Source organism: Hetaerina americana, unplaced genomic scaffold (assembly GCF_022747635.1).
Source record: "Hetaerina americana unplaced genomic scaffold, ioHetAmer1.1.p SCAF_1, whole genome shotgun sequence".
Classification (NCBI taxonomy): domain Eukaryota; kingdom Metazoa; phylum Arthropoda; class Insecta; order Odonata; family Calopterygidae; genus Hetaerina; species Hetaerina americana.
Window position 1 is genome coordinate 104,039,217 of NW_027286069.1, and position 13,442 is coordinate 104,052,658.

The following is a 13,442-nucleotide window of genomic DNA, read 5'->3' on the forward strand; positions in this document are numbered from 1 at the left end:
ATGCATAGGTTTTCATTCTAATTATTCTTAATTTCTCATATTTTCCTGTTTATTTTATTTTTGGTGTAGGCGCGAAAACACACTTCTTTAAAGTCCATCGGCATTTCTCCTCTTATAGAAGTATCATATAGGTTACTTGTTCGCGGTTGTATAGGACTGTAATATTCTTATTTCCTGATTTTTTTATTAGTTTCGAAAATATTCCGCCGATCCATGGATCGTTTTTTGCCCTTACGTCTTTTATTACAGCGTTAAACTTAGATGTGAAGGAATAATCTCATGTCTCATCTCTATCGGCGGTATCATTTAATTCCCATGTTCTAGCATAATTTTTCGTATTAAAGATAATTTCGTCAGGTTAGTGGTTTCTAAATTTCTATTTTTCGAGCACTCGGTCTACTTGGTATTTTCTTACATATTCTGGCATCCTTCTCAAGTATCTTCTTCGTTGTACTAAATGTGTGTTATTCTTCTAATCATTTGTTCTAATCGCGGAATTTTACAACATTTTTTCTTTTTTCATTTCCGTTCCTATACCATATGTTTCTAATGCTAATCTTTTAGACGTTCTCCGAAATTTGAATTCCGGTTTTCAAATATGAGTATATTTTTCCCTTAGCTTTACATATCATATTGTCATGCACTTCATTTTTTATTCGCTTTCATGGTCGATCATATGTATGTGTACTGATTTGTTATCTAAACCATAATGATTCCTTCAATCTACTGTAGGAAGCTCTTCACTCTCATTTCAGTGCTCTTCAGTTTTAGAATGCCCATATTTCCATTTATCATACCTTTGAAATTGTCCTCCATCTACAGATCCAAAATTCTTCCTCTTCGAGTCATTCCGTGTCCCTTGCAACCAAGATGTCCAGCTCCATTCGTTGCATTTCCATTTTTGCTTTTTCTAACCACACTCATGCCAGGACCCGGCATTTTAAGTCCCTATCCTAAATTAATTGACAATTTTCGACTGATACGCTTGTCGTGTATTCCCCGCATGGAGGTCCGAATGAGGAATGCACACGACATGATAAATTGATATTTACCACGCATGCAGTAAGATGATTATTGCTCAGCCGGTCACTTATTCCTTCACCTTTACTCATTCAAAGGAGGGCTGCCAAACCTCTCGCCCGGGTCATTGGCGGCAGTCACTCGATAAATCCCGGTGCCGTAAAGATATTTCATCTATTTTTGAGACCATCTTACCCGAGGATGGATGTTCTTTTACGTTGCCCGAGTACCGCCGCTACTCCTCCTCAACTGGTAACTCGTCGAGTGCACTCACTTATTTCGCGAATAGCCTGTATATATCTGGAGGTATATTCACCATAAATGGACCACGAGGAATGGACCTACGGAATCAAGATTTGATCATATTGATCGGTAACTGCGTGCTATGTTTACCACGTATAAACCCCAGAGATATTTAAACAATCTGAGTTACAATGGTTTTCTCACATTTACTAAAGTTATCCCACAAGATACTTTGAATGGCGGGTGTTCTCGTTTTTTTGCGCGTGTATGTTCATTCTTGTTGATTTGCCGTGCGTAACGATAAAAAGATGGGGAACATTTATCTTTTTTTTGCGATTCGACGTTGCTAGTTATTTTTGCGTCAGCCAGACTGCTCTCAAATCTCAATGCCGAGTGATTCATCTCCCGAAGAGGCCATCTCTTTTGATGTTTTAAAAAGACGCAAAAATTATTTTTGCCTCAGTTTACCTCCTCGACTGCGCTTCTATTCCTTCATCTCTACTTACTCCGTCATATTAAAAAAATAAACTTCCCCACCAGTCTCTCATCCAGCAAAAATACTGAACGATGAAAATTTCTCTGTAAAGGTTGTTTTCTTGATCCCCTAGAATGGTCCCACGGGAGTAATCGATGGTGGGCGTAAAAATTTCTCTGTTACTTTCCTCGTGGTCCTTTTATCTCCCTGTGAACATACCGGGAGGAAGGAATCAAATCAGAGATCCGTCGAAAAACATTTCCCGAGGAAAGGGAATGAATCGGGGCTATGAAAGGCGAAAGAACAGATTGCGCGAGGTGATCGTGGGGATGCCACCACCCTCCATCCCCTCTGCCCTTTCCGTCGCAGGTAAGGGTTGTAAGCTAAGCCCTACAGCATGGGTCACGGTTATTGACGAGGTAATTGCGCAGGGCTGGGGTCTAGGCCGATGTCCTTGACTCTCATAAGCCGTACGCTCTGCTCCAGAAACTTCCCGAGAGGCACGAGGAAGTCAATTAAGGGCCATTTACTTGTATGGTTCCGGAAGTATTTAATTCAAGAGATATTTGAATCCTATACTTCATTCAATATCTATTTTGGGTCTCTGTTGACGCAATGGACAATTCCTTTAGTCATTTTCAAAACACCTGACCATATAAATTCCTGTTATTAATTGATACCTACTTTTCTGGATTTCGTAACCCATTGCTTACCCATAAAGTTGTCAAACGGGAGGGTACTCGGATGTGCGGTCGATTTTCCAGGTCAGTTCCACGTCTGTAGCTCTATCGCATGTAGCAAATGCCTACGTGGCATTCGACTCATGTCGAGCGAGAGATTTTTCTTCGACGGTTTTCTCAAGGGAAGACAAAGAAACGCCTGAATGGTGGGGGGAAATTCCTCTTTTCCAATTTCCCTCATCTTGAGAGAAGTCGGGTCCCGACATCCAAAATCTCGGCAGGAAATGTATTTTCAGAGCGAGGGGCGGGTCGGGGGTATTTTTGGAAGGGAGGAAGATACGCAAGGAGGAAGCGATATACTGACTTTTGGACGTGGCCTCGAGGAGGGGGCATCCGTGGGCCCTTGCTCGGCCCGAGTTCCGACTTGACCTTTCCCCTCCTCTCCCTCACCTACCCCTCCCCACTCACCTCACTCTTCACTCCTTCCCACCTTCCTCAGCGATTCCCGTCCCTCAACCCCTTCATATGGGTACTTCTTTTCTACCCTTGGATTAGACCTGCTACGAGTGTGTTTTTCAATCTCTTCATCCTTGCATATGATCCATGCTCAGATTACCTGCAGAATATATATATATATAAGGATGAACACTGGAGAGGATATATATACATATATATATATATATATATATACACACACATGTATGCCTATGTATATATATATATATATATGTGTGTGTGTGTGTGTGTGTGTGTGTGATATTCTCCTTCTTGGCGAATTATTTCATTGAATATCTATTGATGAATTCCACAGTATTTGAAACATTCTATTGTGATAATAATATTATCACCTAAAATGAGATAATTAAAAAAATGACGGAGCGTCAACTCTCTCAGATGATATTGGCTTAAATTGATAAGATTCAGGATCGCATTCGGTTTCCGCTTTTAATTTACCGGTGCAAAGTGTTCGCCATATATTAATAATAACTCATAAAGTAACTTCAGATTCGAAAGGCTTTCTTACTGTCTAATTCTTGTGGGATATACATGCAAATAAATTTAAAATGACTTCCTAAGTATAGTATCCAGCAAGAGCATCATTTTGATTGTCCGCCTCTCACCTCTGATTTTTCCTCAGCCGAAAAAATCTCTTAATTTTGCCTCAATTGTTAAATCTACTTTGCCTTACGTAAGCTTCTAAGCTTTTCTATGGGGCACAAAATGCGATAATATCATAGCGTTTCATCCTTCTTGAGCATCCTTCCTCGTAGAGTGGAATATTTCCTCAAAGCATGTTGGATAACAAACATTTCTCTGTGGGCACATTCCGTCGAGATTAGGCCAGTTCCTTTCGCCAATTTCCTCCTCCCTTTGCCTTTCACCATCGCCGTCGCCTCGTTAAGGTCTGAGTGACAGGGAGAATGCTCAAACGGCGTCAATTTCGCAGCAGTAAAATCTTTTGTACCTACCTCTTGGCCTGTCATGTTAGCTCCAACAATAAGGAACCGGGTTTTCTGTGGGTTCCCCGAACACTAGCGTTGAGGATGCGAAGAGACCTTCCCTCAAAACTTTCCCCACTCTATCCTGCTCTTTTCGGTCCCACGCCTCCAGGGAAAGGCGCCTTTGCAGGTTTATTGGATATCGGGTTTATTAAGTGAATGGGAGATGATCGAATTCCAAGCAGCGGAGAAATTCTCGTCTTACCCACTATTGTTTTAAGGGAATATGCTCGACGAGGGCTACCGCTGGCTCCGTCATTTTTCCGAGGTTTGATTTCCCAGTTCGTTCCTTAATGGTCTTTGTGTTTCCATGGGTCCTTTCTATTTCTACTCAGATCTAAAAGGGTCCAAAGAAAAGGATGGCTGCCCTTTGAAATGAATAGGAAAGCAGCCTGAATGTCTCCCTACTGGTTGCTTCTGTATCGATTGAGATGTTGTGTGCCTTGCCTTTCTTTCAAATTGGACGAGCTCTCTGCCATCCATAATGTTAACTGTGCGATCGCTTGACCTCGAAAAGTGCCGAGAGTCTGCTCTTGCTCTTCTTTTGAAACAAGGGAGTGAGAAACATTTACCATCTTTCGAATGCCATGGCCAAAACATGTGCTCCTCAGCAGTTGCGTCAAACAGGGAGTAAATGGGTATGTTTATCAAAGGATCGAATATAGGAACAGGACCGCCTTTGAAGAGGAATCTACTTGCCATTTCCACCACACTATGGAGGATATTTTCTTAGCTGTTCTCTTACTTAAATAATTTTTATTTTCAATTAACTTGGAGGAAATTGAGGATTGTGCTCTACTTCACCTCTCAAGTAAGGAGTGAGAAAAGTTACTTGAATTTTGAAAAAAATCAATTAAAATAATTGCAATAAAGTCTTTATGGATTATTTGAAAAATTAATTATATTGATTAAAAATTAATAAAATTACAATTCATTTTAAATACTACATGCTGTTTTAATAGAGTCCGAAATATGCTGATTGCTTGGCGCAAAAATGTTTATTTATCATTATTACTGGAACTGAAAGGCTTCAAGATGTACAATTAATCGTGTTGAATCCATTTCAATGGTAGCATGGAATCATTTCAATTTTTTGCAATGGGTTCCTGCTTCATTAGTGCCTCATATAATCCGAAACATGCCCCGAAATAAATGGCTATCAACTTAAAAATATGTTAAGTAATTATTTCCTTGCGCAATTTGCGGGTTCTATCCACATTCTAATTTTTGCTTAATAATAAACGGTTCAGTATCACTATCTGTTTCTCTCAGTTTTCAGTGCTTCTTTCATTACTTAAGCAATTTATTTTACTTTAATTTTTCCGTTAATTCATCCTAAATCACTTTTTTCCCACGAGGAGTAAAGCCTCAGAGGTAATCTTTATTCCGCATTTTATTTGGGCGGCCGTAGTGATGTTCTCCAATTAATTTATTTACCATTGCTCGCAGGCTGTTAGCTTACGATATAACTTTCATGGATGTAGAAAAAAAAACAAGTCCCCGGGAACCCAATGTATTCATTTGCACGTGTGAGGAAAGCATGTTTTGAGAGCTCTTATCGATTGAGCCGAAGTTCGTGAGGACACACGTGTTGCTGTCAGCGATCCCTGGAGATTCTCTCCAACCACTGGGGCGCCAAATTCAGGCTGGAGAGCCATTGATCCCATTGCCTTTCGCCGGCTCCTCCTTCCCTGAGGGAACCTCCATCTCCTCTCCACTGCTCCCTTTTCGCGATCAATCCCTCCCGCACCTCCACAGTGCCCGCCCTCGGCAACACCTAATTAATATTAGGGGCCCAGTCCGCTCACTCTGCAGACATGGGATGTTCTGCCGCTGCTTCCAGTTCCCCCGCCACTCCGCAGCACTTATCTGATTGTCCTTCCCATTGCGCGTCCTCGCTGTCATTTCCAAATATCCTCCCTCACTCCCTTACTTTCTCGCCAGTTGAAATCCTTCATTTCCATTATTTGCATATCCCTCTGAGTGTTGCGGATTGTCTGTCTTTGTAATTTGTTGCATGTAAATCTAATTTACACATCTTAGAGTTTGCATCATTTTATTCTAGAGGTGATTCTTCAGCTCTCTGCACGTTTTATGGATGCTGTCCTATTGCATGCAAATTATCTCTAATCTTCTGCTACCTGTTTTCTGTCCACATGCTTATATGTATAATTTCTGAAGAAGGCAGACATGAAATGAAAGGATGAACTATCTTTTTACTCCTGAATGATTTCATATTTCTTTATACGCTTTCTGGAGTGGAGTAAGTTTCATTCTGTAGTTATTGTTTCTTAAATTTTCAACACAGCAGAAATTAATTCCAAATATTACCATACTTCTTCCTTGCATAAAAGACAAGTAAGTCATGAATTTGATAATATTTTCATATTTGAAAATTATAATTTCGAGAATAATTATAATTATGAGTAATTGCTGCATACGTGTAACTGTCTACTCAAATAATTTTAAGCATTGCGCTAATGGATAGATGAGCATCGGTGAGTTGTGACATGTTGCAGATGCATGCAAACATAAATATTTATTCTTACACAAAAATACGCCCAACGTGGGGAACGTATTTTCTATGGTTTTGCTAGGGGTGGGTTTATAGGGGTAGATATATTATGAAGGACAGATATTTATCAACCCCCTTACCCTGATATGACACCCTGATTCATTTTGTAACATTATCACGATGTGAATATTCTGGTGGCAATGAATCGAATACCGAGCTCTGCTCTGATAGCTAAGGTTTAGTCATATGACGCAGCGCCATGAGAAATTTTTCCCATTCATTTTATAGAAAATAATACTTAAATGTAGAAGCAATAACAAATGGTTTCCACAAGATGCAATCACACGGCCTGAATGTTGAATTATGGTGATTTAATTTTACCAAAAGTATTCCTTTAGTGCCCCTAATTTCACCATTATGATAAACAGTTTTAAGGCCTGAATATGTATCGTAGACCCCTGGTGAATATTATATGAACTCAACTTGACCCAGTGTACTTTAAAAAACCACGGGAGGAAATTGGTTGCTTTCTGTGCTTTATATTTTGTAAAAAACAAGTCTGCGCCAGAGTTAATATCTGTATGATTGTCAATATACGTCCGCATTTCATCTATATACCTTCATTTTCGACCTAAGCTCTGAAAATAGAGTCATATCGGGTTGATATGTCTTCTACGGACCCTAAATCTCTGACTGTCCTCCTCGTCACTACCTTTCCTCCTTCAATTTCCAAATTCCTCACTTCGATCCCTTTGATTTTTACCAGGTGGATTTCCTTCCAGTTTCTCGTTTTCCGCCGTTATTCACAATCTTCGCTTTTGTGCTGCGAAGGTCTCTCTCTCGCCTAGCCTTCTTTCATTTCAATTTTTTCGACTTTATTATTAATAGGTGTTTCACCACTCTCTCATCTTATTTTCTCGGAATCATTGCTTCTTTGGTTTGCCATCCGACTATTTTGTAGTGTTGCTTTTCCTTATAAACCTTCTGAAAATACCAACAACAACAAAATATGTTTGTGATGGCTGCAAGTATTGTTATTTTCAAGTTTTAACCTGTCCTTTTTTCATTTTTCACCGTTAAATTTCCGAGAGAAAGACTGAGGAAGTAATTCATAGCGCATGCTCTTTCATGGTCCTTTTAGAGCCCATACTATCAGCATCATTGAATCGTCCATGATTAATGGGCTTCCTTACCGATCTGCTATAATTATAGCCCGGTTGACTATAATTATGTGGTTATCACCTTTACTATCAATACATTCATGCAAATGCATCATTTTGTTGGGAGAAAACAGTTGGGAGGAGAAATGGAAGGGGACTCAATCAGCTGGAAGTGATGATATCTCTACCATGATTCTTTCCGATAATACTACTTATATACAGAGCATTCAGGAATCATCGAGACTGAAAACCTCGTTTTCATAACCAGAATGCAAAATGCCATTCTAATTTACAGTTTAGTATTAATTTCTGCTTAGTTCTTGTTTTAAAATGATAAAGCCACAAATGTGAATAATATAATGCCATGATCACATCAGGTTTTACTTTCTTTAACTTATTGATGTTGGTGTGTATGCGGGTGTGAATTTAAAAACCCTTTTTCATCTCATTTTTCACAAATACACCTGACAGGAACATAGGACGGCATCAATTAGATTATATCAATAAGTAATTTGCTTTATAATCTTAATCTGTTCCTCTCGTGGTTCTATAGGTGTGTTTGTTTCCTTTTTTTCCTCCAGATAGAAGAATTTAAAGAATAAAATATATTCTCTGTACCGGAGGAGTAAATAGTTCTATAATTATCTTAGACCACCTAGTTGTTAGAATTATATACCTGTAAGTTGGGTACTGAAAAATCTATCTTATTTTATTTTCGTTGATAAGTTTTCTTCATTAATCGTGTTTCTCCTTACAACAACTGAGGATATTTCAGTTATCCGCTTTCAGTGGTTGGTTTTTCTGCTGTACGCTGTTTAGGCTATGCATATCTCCTCTTTGATTGGCCAGGTCTATCTGGTTTCTAGGACTGTGAAACGTGCAATAATCAGATGCTCATGGATGTTGAGTGCTTGACTAACACCAAATCAAGCTTTTCGACACCTGGTTTTGCCTCCAACCGAAAAGATAGTTGAGTCAATTACTGAAGCAACGAGGAAAGATTCTTAATCAGTAATTCACTCCAGTAATTTTTCCATCTCGAACTGCAGAAAACTTTCAAGTAAATTGCGTTGACATCATGATTTTTCAATTCCAGGCAAAAGTCATGATAGTTGAAAATCATGTTTTCTCCTTGTAGTAACTTGTGATGAAAACATTGAGAATTATACTGATGAACGTACAGGGTTCGTCCGGAAAATAAGTGTACTGATTTTTTCCCACCGCTCCAGGCGCGCCCAGCACCGCTCTGACGGGCTTCGATTGGAGGGGGGTATGTTGGCAAGCGACGCTGAAAAAGGCAGTCGGCTCTGAGCTGTGGTGTAGTGAGGAGCTCTCTTAACGCGAACCTCCACGCTCGACCCACGTCACGGAACGCGATGCCGAAGTTTTTGGAGCAGCGTTATTCCATCAAATTTGCGGTAAAGCTTGGGAAATCGTCTACCGAAACTGTCGGTATGATTAACCAGGCTTACGGGGAGTCAGCCATGTCCAGAAACGTGATCTTTCGGTGGCACAAGATGTTCGTGGAGGGCAGAGAAGAGGTCGACGACGAACCACGGTCTGGACGCCCATCAACGACACTCACCGACGAAAATGTGCGAAAAGTTCGCGATGTACTGAACTCTGATCGTCTTCTTGGTGTTCGGATGATAGCAGAGCAGTGTAATGTGCCAAAAACAATAGTGCACGAGATTATTAGGGAGCAATTACAGATGCGAAAAATTTGTGCAATGTTGGTGCCATAAGTGCTCAGTGATGAGCAAAGACTCAATCGTTTGGAAATCGCGACACAACTTGCGGATCACTGCAAAAATGATCCACATTTTTTAGAGAACGTTGTTTCGGGTGACGAGACGTGGATCTTTGAGTACGACCCGTAGTCGAAGAGACAAAGTGCGGAGTGGCACACCCCATCATCACCCCGTCAAAAGAAAGTTCGCATGATCAAATCTCGGATCAAGGCGATGCTCATTGTCTTTTTTGACAAAAGGGGAGTCGTCCACTACGAATTTGTACCTGAACGACAAACTGTAAATGCTGCATTTTACGTCCAAGTGCTCGACAGGCTTCGAAAACGAGTCGCCCGTGTCCGGCCAGCGATCAAAAACATCTGGCGGCTGCATCACGACAATGCGCCGTCTCACACCGCGCTTGTCTTTTCGGACTTCTTGGCCAAGCACGGCGTGGCAACGCTGCCGCACCCGCCATACAGCCCGGACTTGGCGCCACCGGACTTCTTTCTGTTCCCGAAGATAAAGAGGAGTTTGAAAGGAACGCGATACGGGACTTTGGACGCCGTCAAAGAGGCCGTGACGACGTGTCTTCGAGAGGTTCCCGATGATGCCTTCGCGGGAGCGTTCCAGGAATGGGAACGCCGCTGGAACAAGTATATCGACTCACAAGGGTCCTATTTTGAGGAATATTAGCTTAAGATATGTAAAAGTGTAATAATTTTTTTTTCCTGAGCTCAGTACACTTATTTTCCGGACGAACCCTGTATACCTGGACTTGGGAAATATTATGGAATACATTTTGTTCTGGATTGAAATGAATTATTTGTGAGGGGTAAGACCTCAAGTTTTTAGTCTCGGTACATAGTTTATTCATTTAACTTTTAATCATAGTTTCAATACTAACTTGTAGGCGTAATGTTTCAGATATTATTAATGTTCTAGTTCCTCTACCTTCAATACGTTACAGCAACGACGGACTAGTTCGAATCCAAAACTGTATCCTCTAGAATACTTTCTCATTTTCCATCCCTTACTATTGCTTCTTGTATTCGTTGCGGGAATTGGATGAAATGTACCGTTTTCGAAAGTTTGCTAACTCTACGCCTCATTGGTGCCATGGTAATGTCAGTTCTCCAACCGATAGGTGTAATGTGGATTCATTGTCTTTTGACACCTCCTCAGTTTCGTCATTGAATATCCTTTTCAATTTTATCACTCCATTCTTTTTTATTCCTCCCTTATGAAATTCCCTCTCCCTCCAGCTCCCATCCTCCCCCCAGGGAGCCGTCCCCTTCCTCCCTCCATATCCCTTCTCCTCCGCCGGACGTAAAGTCTCGTCGTCTTTCCCTACCCCATACCCCTACCCAACGCAAGTACCCCTCCTCCGCTGTCCTTCCCCTGTTACGCACCATCTCATCTCACGAGCGCAGATTCCTGTTCTTTGCCTTTAGGTGAGGAGAGTGGGAAACATTTTTATGTTTCATCCACGAGGAAGGTCGCATTGCGGGAATTCCTGCTGTCGCACTCGCACTCAGACTTCCTATCTTAGTGGACGGAAAAAATACGAGTCTTTGCCTCCAAAAGTATTAATATCCTTGTGTAAAGGGTAAGGAACTGTAGTTGTCCCATTTGAAAGGAGAGGGGCTCTAGTCGTTGCATGCTTAGTTTCCTTTTTTGCCTCTTCATTTTATCTCTCGGACCATCTGACGTGTACCTCCTTTTCTTCCTTTCAATGCGCATTCCTAAAACCCTGAAAATATACATGAAAGTTCAAGGAAAATGTTTTACTGCAGTGGGTACATTATCTCTCTCTCCTTCACACTTTCTACCTCTCCTTCTCTGCCTTAGATATTTGAAGAACCTAATGATAACATTTCTTGTTTGTAAAGATTTCTTTGAAAAAACGTTGAAGGAGAGTAAAAGTAACCATTAATATATATATATATATATATATATATATATATATATATATATATATCACCTTATAAGAACTAAATCAATTATAATTTCGGGCTCCATTAAGTGAATGACGATAGTAGTTTCATCATTAATAGCCTTTCTAAAGGTATGGTTTGGATATAATCGTAAGTGATTTTCCATCAAATGTTTTTGACAGTCCTTAGCTAATTACTAGCTTTTACAAAAAACTAATGCTGTGAATAAAAATCTACTAAGAACACAAAAATGTATTTAGGTATATATTATTTATATTTGGATCTATGGTTACCCTGAGAACCTAAGAAGCCTATAAGAGCATGACGGTAGTTGGCAAAAACATCAAAGAGGACCTCCCGTAAAGAATATCACCTTGTATAAAGTTGATAAAAAGCTATGCGATTGAAATAGTATGCCCGGCTAAGGTTTGACGGGAAAATATATTTCAATACAAAGATTCCACCGATGCCCGAATGTTGGAAACTCTTATTCAAGTCTATTTGATAAAAAGTATTCCGCTTTATAGTAATTTTGCATGTGCAGATGGGTTATTTTCATCGGAATACATCACAGATCTGGAAGTGATGCATGTATAGCCATAGATTTGTAACATATTAAGAACTCGTGTTAAAATTCTTCCTACGATTCAATTATGTGAATAAAGAATGCTAATATTTAAAATCTACCTTTATGCTGGAAAAATTCTTTGTACTTTTTGACCCGCTAATAATCTTCGAAGTTCTGAGTATAATCTGGAACTCCGAATACATTTCTGCTGAAAAGAAAGAACAAAATATTGCTCTGTGGAACAAAAGGCTGCATTTGAAGTTTTATTGAATCAAGGTTGAATTTTTAACCCAGAGAACTTTTCTATCCTTTAGTGGATTCCGTTTTTGATAATCTTTCATGCTGTGATTGCATATTGTGATCAAATCCGGGAAAAAGATTTTGTCGAATATATGTACCTTGTTCTATGCTTGATTGTTCGTGGTATTCGGCACTATTGACAATCTGATGAGATTGCTTATTAATTTCTTGTTTGCTAACATTTTGTAGGCCCTTTTTATATCTGTTATGTTTGTGCTGGTTTTTCGAGATTCGAATATAACTGAAATTTCAAATGGAATTGGAATAACGGATTTTTTTAACTCGATTAAATTTTAGTCTCCCGTGAAAACTCATGGAAAAGTAAGTGTGTATCTGTAAATTTGTTATTTTTGTCCTTGTATACCTTTCTAGATATCCCAGGCACAGCATATGAAAAGCATCTGTTTGTGGCAAATCCAAACATTACAAAAGGTTTGTATATTTACATGCGCAGGATAAGGTGGGGAAAATGCGATTGGGGAGAGATCTGTTGGATTTAACAGTGACTTTATTTCAAACATGCTCCAACCCGCTCCTAGGCTTACAGCAAATTCCACTTGTGATTATTACTGCGACTTCCTACGTGAATATTGTACTTAGAATTACGTTTGATATGACTTGCGATATTTTCAAACATCTTATATTTTTAAAATAATTGCAGAGCGTGTAAATCATCACATAAAATACAGTATGAGCCTTCTTTATGGATCACACTTGTAGGAAGCATGCGAAGTTGGTTACAGTGTTGAAATGATATTAATAATGTTTGAATTGTCGTCAAGTATGAAAGTTGATTAGGACGCTCTTAAAATTTGTTACGACGGTGCCACTTCGTGGTATCTTTAAATATCCACAATATACAGGCTGACAGTATGAAGTCGGTGTAGCGGAGTGAAAGCTCCATCTCAAGATGGAAAGGTTTGCAGATCCGCATCCTTGTATCTTACTAGTTATTCCCTGCGCTTCAATCCGCTTCCCACCTGCTCATTTCCCTTGGAAGTAAAGTTAATATCCTTCTTGCAACTTTTTTACGCAACGGCCAATGTTGTTGCAGCAGTATATTCGGATATTTCTGATAAAGTCGATCATAAATTATTTCGGGATTCGGTTTTGCTGTACTGTCGGATATTTGCCTCAATCCCTACTATTCTCCTTACTACAATCTTCATTCAACGCTTCTTCGCTTTTAAACCGATTAGTGACGTAAGTCTTTTTACTTTGTTTATTAAGAAATCCCGTATGTTATACATAGCCGCACGGTTCTGTATTCCTTGGGAGTACGCAAGTATAAATATTCATTATCTAATGTGCTTAT

General features: G+C 39.7%; 2 protein-coding genes across 2 annotated transcripts in view; one reads left to right on the forward strand and one right to left on the reverse strand.

Moving 5' to 3' along the window:
• The window catches only part of LOC139695520 (14 kDa phosphohistidine phosphatase-like), a 549,412-nt gene that overhangs the window by 95,130 nt on the left and 440,840 nt on the right, over positions 1 to 13,442 (forward strand). The gene's annotated exons all lie outside the window — the stretch shown is intronic.
• The window catches only part of LOC139686909 (phosrestin-2-like), a 389,694-nt gene that overhangs the window by 78,190 nt on the left and 298,062 nt on the right, over positions 1 to 13,442 (reverse strand). The window lies entirely within an intron of this gene.